The sequence below is a fragment of the Chionomys nivalis genome, chromosome 9, assembly GCF_950005125.1.
Source record: "Chionomys nivalis chromosome 9, mChiNiv1.1, whole genome shotgun sequence".
In the NCBI taxonomy this organism is placed as follows: Eukaryota; Metazoa; Chordata; class Mammalia; order Rodentia; family Cricetidae; genus Chionomys; species Chionomys nivalis.
The window spans coordinates 75,909,091-75,918,301 of NC_080094.1; positions in this window are offsets into that span (position 1 = coordinate 75,909,091).

Here is a 9,211-nt window from a genome sequence, read left to right on the forward strand (position 1 = left end):
CCCTCCCCCTCCCCCAATCAAGTCTTCCTTCCTCCTCAGCCCAAAGAGCAAGCAGGTTTCTCTGCCCTGTGGGAGGTCCAAGGACCACCCACCTCCATCCAGGTCTATTAAGGTGAGCATCCAAACTACCTGGGCTCCCACAAAGCCATTACATGCAATAGGATCAAGAACCCATTGCCATTGTTCTTCAGTTCTCAGTAGTCCTCATTGTCCATTATGTTCAGCGAGACCGGTTTTGTCCCATGCTTTTTCAGTCCCCGGCCAGCTGGCCTTGGTGAGTTCCCGATAGATCATCCCCATTGCCTCAGTGTGTGGGTGTACCCCTCGCCGTCCTGAGTTCCTTGCTCGTGCTCACTCTCCTTCTGCTCCTCCTTTGGATCGTGAGACTTCAGTCCAGTGCTCCAATGTTGGTCTCTGTCTCTGTCTTCTTTCATCGCCTGATGAAGGTTAATATTCAGGGGGACGCTTATATGTTTTTCTTTGGGTTCACCTTCTTATTTAGCTTCTCTAGAGTCACGAATTATAGTCTCAATGTCCTTTATTTATGGCTAGAAACCAAATATGAGTGAGTACATCCCATGTTCCTCTTTTTGGGTCTGGCTTACCTCACTCAGGATAGTGTTTTCAATTTCCGTCCATTTGTATGCAAAATTCAAGAAGTCATTGTTTTTTACTGCTGAGTAGTACTCTAATATGTATATATTCCATACTTTCTTCATCCATTCTTCCATTGAAGGACAAATCAAGACAACATTAAGATACCATCTTACACCGGTTAGAATGGCTAAAATCAAAAACACCAATGATAGCCTCTGCTGGAGAGGTTGTGGAGAAAGGGGCACTCTCATCCATTGCTGGTGGGAATGCAAACTTGTGCAACCACTTTGGAAAGCAGTGTGGCGGTTTCTCAGGAAAGTCGGGTTCAACCTACCTCTTGACCCAGCAATACCACTATTGGGAATATACCCAAGAGATGCCCAAACATACAACAAAAGTATATGCTCAACTATGTTCATAGCAGCATTGTTTGTAATTGCCAGAACCTGGAAACAACCTAGATGTCCTTCAATGGAAGATATCCTGTTTTTTTCTCAGAAATAGCATGACGGGGGTATCCCAGGGCAAGAGCTTGTAAATAATTCCCTTTGTCACAGAGAATCTGTTGAGGAAGTTATGACACAACATCTCTGTCATGAAAACAATCACCATTTCTCTTAGTAAATTTACTAACATTGGAATTTTATTTATTTATTTATTAAAGATTTCTGCCTCCTCCCCGCCACCGCCTCCCATTTCCCTCCCCCTCCCCCAATCAAGTCCCCCTCCCTAGTCAGCCCGAAGAGCAATCAGGGTTCCCTGCTTTGTGGGAAGTCCAAGGACCACCCACCTCCATCCAGGTCTAGTAAGGTGAGCATCCAAACTGCCTAGGCTCCCACCAAGCCAGTATGTGCAGTAGGATCAAAAACCCATTGCCATTGTCCTTGAGATCTCAGTAGTCCTCATTGTCCACTATGTTCAGTGAGTCCTGTTTTATCCCATGCTTTTTCAGACCCAGGCCAGCTGGCCTTGGTGAGTTCCCAATAGAATATCCCCATTGTCTCAGTGTGTGCATGCACCCCTCGCGGTCCTGAGTTCCTTGCTCATGCTCTCTCTCCTTCTGCTCCTGATTTGGACCTTGAGATTTCTGTCCGGTGCTCCAATGTGGGTCTCTGCCTCTGTCTCCTTCATCGCCTGATGAAAGTTAATACTTAGGAGGATGCCTATATGTTTTTCTTTGGGTTCACCTTCTTATTTAGTTTCTCTAGGATCACGAATTATAGGCTCAATGTCCTTTATTTATGGCTAGAAACCAAATATGAGAGAGTACATCCCATGTTCCTCTTTTTGGGTCTGTCTTACCTCACTCAGGATAGTGTTTTCTATTTCCATCCATTTGCATGCAAAATTCAAGAAGTCATTGTTTTTTACTGCTGAGTAGTACTTTAATATGTATATATTCCATATTTTCTTCATCCATTCTTCCATTGAAGGGCATCTAGGTTGTTTCCAGGTTCTGGCTATTACAAACAATGCTGCTATGAACATAGTTGAGCATATACTTTTGTTGTATGATAGGGCATCTCTTGGGTATATTCCCAAGAGTGCTATTGCTGGGTCCAGCAATATTTTGTCTTCTTGACAGAAAGTCAGAGCGAAATTAACCAAGGAGTTAATATATCTTTTAAGGACACATCCCCAATGTTCACTGTCACCAACTAAGCTCCATCTGATACAGTTTAGACCACCAGATTGTCTAATAGGCTATGAATTCACCAATGGGCTAGACCAATGATGAAGTCACAACATGATCCACTCTTCCTCTTGATTAAGGACTATGTCTTCATTACATGGACTTCAGGAGAGATATAAGAGAACACTAAGGGTTTGATACACATTTATAAAAACTAAATATATCCTAGACAAATTATATACTCTCTACTGGGGTTTGTTTACAGTGCCGAATTCCTAGTTTTTGTTTTTTTTTTTTTTTTGTTTTGTTTTTTTTTTGTTCTTTTTTCTGAGGGGCACAGAAGAAAAAGCAGAGAAACTATGATGGCAGGAAAGGAAAGTTCCATACTCTGCCTCTACCATGCAGTGATTGTTTTTTACTTTATTTTTTTTATTGAAAATTTCCATCTCCTGCCCTCCTCCCACTTCCCTCCCCTTCCCCCACTTCCCCTCCCTTTCCCTTTCCAGTCCAAGGAGCAGTCAGGGTTCCCTACCCTATGGGAAGTCCAAGGTCCTCCCTGCTCCCCCCAGGTCAAGGATGGTGAACATCCAAATAGACTAGGCTCCCACAAAGCCCGTTCATGCAGTAGAATCAAAACCCAGCGTCATTGTCCTTGGCTTCTCAGTCAGCCACATTCAGAGAGTCCAGTTTGATCACATGCTCCATCAGTTCCAGTCCAACTAGCCTTGGTGATCTCCCATTAGATCAGTCCCACCGTTTCAGTGGGTGAATGCACCCCTCGCAGTCCTGACTTCCTTTCTCATGTTCTCCCTCCTTTTGCTCTTCATATGAACCTTGAGAGCTCAGTCCAGTGCTCCAATGTGGGTCTCTGTCTCTATCTCCATCCATCACCAGATGAAGCTTCTATGGTGATATGCAAGATATTCATCAGTGTGGTTATAGTATAAGTCCAGTTCAGGTACCATCTCCTCTGCTGCCCAAGGAACAAGCTGGGTACATGCCCTTGGACACCTGGGAACCCCACGAGAGTCAAGTCTCTTGCCAACCCTAAAATGGCTCCCTTAAGATATCTACTTCCCTGCTCCTACAACCACCCCCCTCCATCCCAAACATCCCATTCCCTCAAACTCTCCCCATTATCCCCTTCTCCCTTCTCTCTCCCCATCTCCCCTTATTCCTACCCCACCCCCACCCCAGTGCTCCCAACCCCTGTCCGGCAATCTTGTCCACTTCCAATATCCAGGAGGATAATTATATGTTTTTCTTTGGGTTCACCTTCTTATTTAGCTTCTCTAGGATCATGAATTATAGGCCCAATGAACTGGATGTCAACCTGTAGAAGAATGAAAATAGATCCTTATCTATCACTATGCACAAAACTCAAGGGCCAAATGGATTAAAGACCTCAATATTAATCTTACCACACAATCTGATAGAAGAGAAAGTTGGAACTAGTCTACAATACATGGGCACAGGAGTCTGTTTCCTACATAGAACCACAGTAGCACAGACAATAAGAGCAACAATGAATAAATGGGACCTCCTGAAACTGAGAAGCTCTGTAAAGCAAAGGACACTGTCATTAAGACAAAAATGCATCCTACTGATTGGAAGAAGATCTTCACCAACCCCACATCAGACAAAGGTCTGATCTCCAAAATATATAAAGAACTCAAGAAACTAGGCATTAAAACTCTAATTAACCCAATCAAAAATGGGGTACTGAACTTAACAGAGAATTCTCGACAGAAGTTCAAATGATCAAAAGACACTAAGGTCATGCTCAACCTCTTTAGTGATCAGGGAAATGCAAATCAGAACAACTTTTAGAAACCATCTTATACCTGTTAGAATAGCTAAAATCAAAACCACCAATGATAGCCTTTGCTGGAGAGGATGTGGAGTAAGTGGAACACTCATCCATTGTTGGTGGGAATGCAAACTTGTGCAACCACTTTGGAAATCAGTGTGCCGGTCAACCTACCTCAGTACCCAGCAATTCCTCTCTTGGGAATATACCCAAGAGATACCCAATCATACTACAAAAGCATTTGTTCAACTATGTTCGTAGCAGCACTATTTGTAATAGCCAGAACCTGGCAACAACCTAGGTGCCCCTCAATAGAAGAATGGATAAAGAATGTGTGGCACATATACACTTTAGAGTTCTACTCAGCAGTAAAAAACAATGACATCTTGAATTTTGCATGCAAATGGATGGAAATAGGAAACACTATCCTGAGTGAGGTAACCCAGATTCAAAAAGATGAATATGGTATGTACTCACTCATAAGTAGATTCTAGTCATGCAGTGATTTTTAAATCTTCATAATATTATCAAACTCTCTCGTTATTCATTTTCTATAATGAAATAAAATATAAATAAAATCTCAGAGTCCTGTAGTTTTGTATAGTAACATTCCATTTAATGGGTTGAGTAGAGTTGGTACTCATTAAATGATAGTTATTAGATATAATTATTGTAACTACAATCCAAAGAAAATCCTCTTTTAAATCCTCTTTCCATGAAGAACCTATTAAGGTAGGTACCATGAGTCCTATTTTAATTGCCATGTTTTCTCTCACTTGCCCTCTAGCTGAGTGTTAATTACCTGTATGCCATAAAAAGCTCACTTTGAGTCTTTGGTTTCCATCTCTATCGCTCAAGGTGTACGAACTGACAATTTCTGACCTCCCCACTCATCCTAATTCCCTAATACAATTTTCACCTTTTTTTCGAAATGAATATATATCAATTTTATGAAGCACTAGACTGCAAGTTTCTATTTTTTTTCCCTGATAATTACAAAATGCTAACCTCTAGTGACAACATGGTGTCCTCTCTTTCTGTCTGTAGAGTCACTTATTGTTTTTTAAAACAGATGAAAGCCTACCTGTCCTGTCTTTTGGCATATAACTAAACCCCAAACCTTGGCATTTTAAATTAGTGATCTGAGGTAATGAATCTACCTGTTTATTCAGAAAGATGAAAGACTGGTGACTATTCTCAGTCTGTTTGCTTGATAATGACATCTTTCACATTGATTGTAAACAGTTTACATTGGCAGGCAAACTGAAATAAATATCTGATGCTCTGACTAGTTTAACTGGTTAGTTTTTTTGAGGAGAGAGACATTGAGAGAGAGAAATGGAGGAGGGGGAGATAGACAGATGAGATAGATAGATAGATAGATAGATAGATAGATAGATAGATAGATGATAGATAGATAGATAAACAGACAGACAGATACATACATACATACATATGTATGTACATACATAGATACAAGCATAGATGGATGGATGGATGGATGGATGGATGGATGGATGGATGGATGGATGGATGGATGGGTGGATAGAAAGAAAGATAGAGAGATAAATGATAGATAGATAGATAGATAGATAGATAGATAGATAGATGACAGATAGAGAAAATACCTTAAAATTCTCTAAATCATGACATATTCTAATTTTATGCAGCCAAACTTTTGTGGATATTATCCTCAAAGTATACTGAATAGAATGATTATAACAAAGATCTGATTTGTGAACAAGGACAGAATAAAACTTTGTAAAACTGCATATGAATTATCATGAAAATAGATAACATTATATAGATTTTTAAGAAAGTTTAAGACCTGTACACTGCAAACCATAAAATGTTGTTTATAGAAATTAAGGAGCAAAGGCTTATGAGAGATTATATACTTATGCATTGAAAACCCCAGGGCTTCTAAGACATTAATCATTCTCAAATTGATAAAATTTCAGTGCAGAACTTATAAGTATCTCAAAGTATTTTTATGCATATTATTAAGTTAATTCTAAAGTTTTTACTGACATTCTATATTGAAAATTTAAATAACCTAAATAGTTAATAGAATTTTTGAAGCAAGTTGAGAAATTATGATACTTAATTTCAGACTATGCTAGTTAAAACTAAGCTCCTTTTGTATCAGAATAGATATAAGATATACATACAGTTCAGAAATTAATTACATATTTAAAAGAAAGTGTTGATTCAGAAGACACACAAGGAGAAAAAAACACGTTTTCTTAGGCAATGATGCTGAAAACATTGGGTAAACATATTTATAAAATAAATTTTGTTCCATTATTCATACTATATATAAATATTTATTAGAAGTAGATGAGATGCAAACAAAAAATGATAATACTCTGCAACTTCTAGAAGAAAATAAAGAGGCCATTGTGACCTTAGGATAGGCCAATAACATTTGGATACACAAAATCATGAAACAAATCATAAAAAATGATTTAATATCAGTTTTAGTTCTCTAAAGTTATATTCATACCACAGAAAAAATAAAATATAAATGCAAATGACAGACTGGAAGAAATTGATCATTTTGTATATTCTGACAAAATATGTATTGTATTATTTCAATTCTGTTTCAATACAATCTTAAAACTAATAGTACTACAATATAGCTTTTCATGTGAAAATTTCAAAGGAATATTTCCCAGGGTTCGATATTTCAAAAAATCTAATCATCTAAAATAAAGATAACATTTTACAATTAGAATGGTATTTTGGTTTAATGAAGTCACAACTCTAGACGATTACATGTTTCAGTATACATGTAGGACATGCATGATTCTTACAAAAGTGTTGATTAGAGTATAAAATTATTTGAATATTTTGTAAAATCATAAGAGCTAGTTCAATGTCTTATTTTAGGTTATTATTACAGTGATAAAACACTATGACTAAAATCAACTTGGCGAGGAAACGGTTTATTTCACTAACTTTTGCAAATGATGGTTCATCTTGTAAACAGTGCAAGCAGGACCTCATACTGAGCAGGACCCTAGAAACAGGAGCTGAAACAGAGGTAATGGAGGGGTGCTGCTTACAGATTTCCTCAGCATGGCTTGTTCAGCCTGCTTTCTTATAAAAACTTAGGACAACCACCTCAAGAATGGCACCATCCACAATGACCTGGTCTCTCCCCCATAGAAAGGTCATTCTTTGGACCACCAATGCCCTAATAATGATACAGAGACTTCTTATTACTTATGAAACTGTAGCCTTAGCTTAGGCTTGTTCTTAACCATCTTTTTAAACTCAAATTAACCCATTCATATTAACCTACATTCTACCATAAAGCTGGTTTTCCCTACTCCATACTGTATATCCAACTTCTTCCACATGCAGCTGGTGACCCCAATCCTGGCAGATTCTTCCAGAGTTCCTATTCTGCATTTAAGTCCCCCTATCTTTCCTGACTTGCTATTGAACACTTTATTAAACTAATAAGATGATGCCTGAGGCATTTGAGGTAAACTGAGACACATCATCACACAATGTGATCAAATATCCTCCAATATGCCCTATTCAAATACTAATTAAGAATATGCCCTAATTTTCTCAGAAATCGCCACATTGACATTGAAAGAGGCTGTACCGGCTTGCATTCCTATCAGCATTGCAGGAGTGTTCCTTTTACCCCACAACCTCTCTAGCATAAGTTGTCATCAGAGTTTTTGATCTTGGCCATTCTTACAGGTGTAAGATGTAATCTCAGTTTTCTTTAGATTTGCATTTCTCTGATAAAAGGATGCTGAAACAACCTTCCTCTAGACCCAGTAATACACTTGGGTATATATCCAAAGGATGCTCAATCATGCCACAAGGACGTGTGCTCAACTATACTCATAGCAACATTGTTTGTAATAGCCAGAACCTGGAAACAACCTAAATGCCCCTTGACCGAAGAATGGATAGGGAAAATGTGGTACATTTACACCATGGAGTACTACACAGCAGAAAAAAAAAACGACATTTTGAATTTTGCAGGCAAATGGATGGAGCTAGAAAAGATCATTTTGTGTGAGATATCCCAGACTCAGAAAGACAACTATTCCATGTGTTCACTCATAGGTGGTTTTTCAGCATAAAAGAAAGAAAACCAGCCCACTAATCACAATCCCAGAGAAACTAGATAACAGTGAGAGACATACATAGATCTAATCTACAGGGGTAGTAGAAAAAGACAAGATCTCCTGAGTAAATTGGTAGCATGGGACTTTGGGGGAGGGTTGAAGGGGAGGGGAGAGGCAGGGAGGGGAGCAGAGAAAAATGTAGAGCTCAATAAAATTCAAGAAAAAAAAAAGGAAAAAAGCATGTCCTAAAGAGTTGCCTAAAAATGCATCTTATGGAGGCATTTTCTCAATTTAAGCTCCCTCTGATCTGGTGATTCTAAATTGTGTCAAAAATTTAAAATTAAACTAGCAAGTACATTAAACTATACTTATCTGGAAAGTAATATGAAAAACAAAATGAAGAAAATAGAATAATAAGCAGCAAAGGAAACACATGCTACTGAGATGGTGTGGTGGATTGAATAGGATTGGCTTCCATAAACCCAAACATTGAATGATTGGCCAACAGGGAATGGCACTACTAGAGGTGTTGGCCTTGTTGGAGGAAGTGTGTCACTGTGGAGGCAAGCTTTGAGGTGTTTTATGTTCAAGCAAGGCTTCATGTGACAATTTCCTTCTGCTGCCTGTGGATCAATATGTAGAATTCTTAGCTCCTTCCCCGGTGCCCTGTCTGCCTAAATGCCACCAGGCTTCTTGCCATAACAACAATCGACTAAAACTCTAAAACTGTAAGCCAGTCTCAATTAAATGTTTTCCTTTATAAAATTGTGATAGTCATAGTGTCTTTTTACGGAAATAGAAATCCTAATGCAGATAGGTGGTATCAAGAAAATCATTGACTCTAAACCAATCCTAATATTGTCAAATACCACTTTTGAGTTTTTCAAATGTATGGCCATATTCAGCAGGAACTGGTAGGGCTTGATATTCTATACGTATAAGAGAAATATATATATAAAGTCAGAATTGCTTATCCAGGATCTAAACTGTTTAAAAAGGCATCACTGAAAAAAAAAGTCTCATAGCTTTCTCTGGTCTCCATTCTTTCAGAATCCAGGCCTGGATATGTTTGTA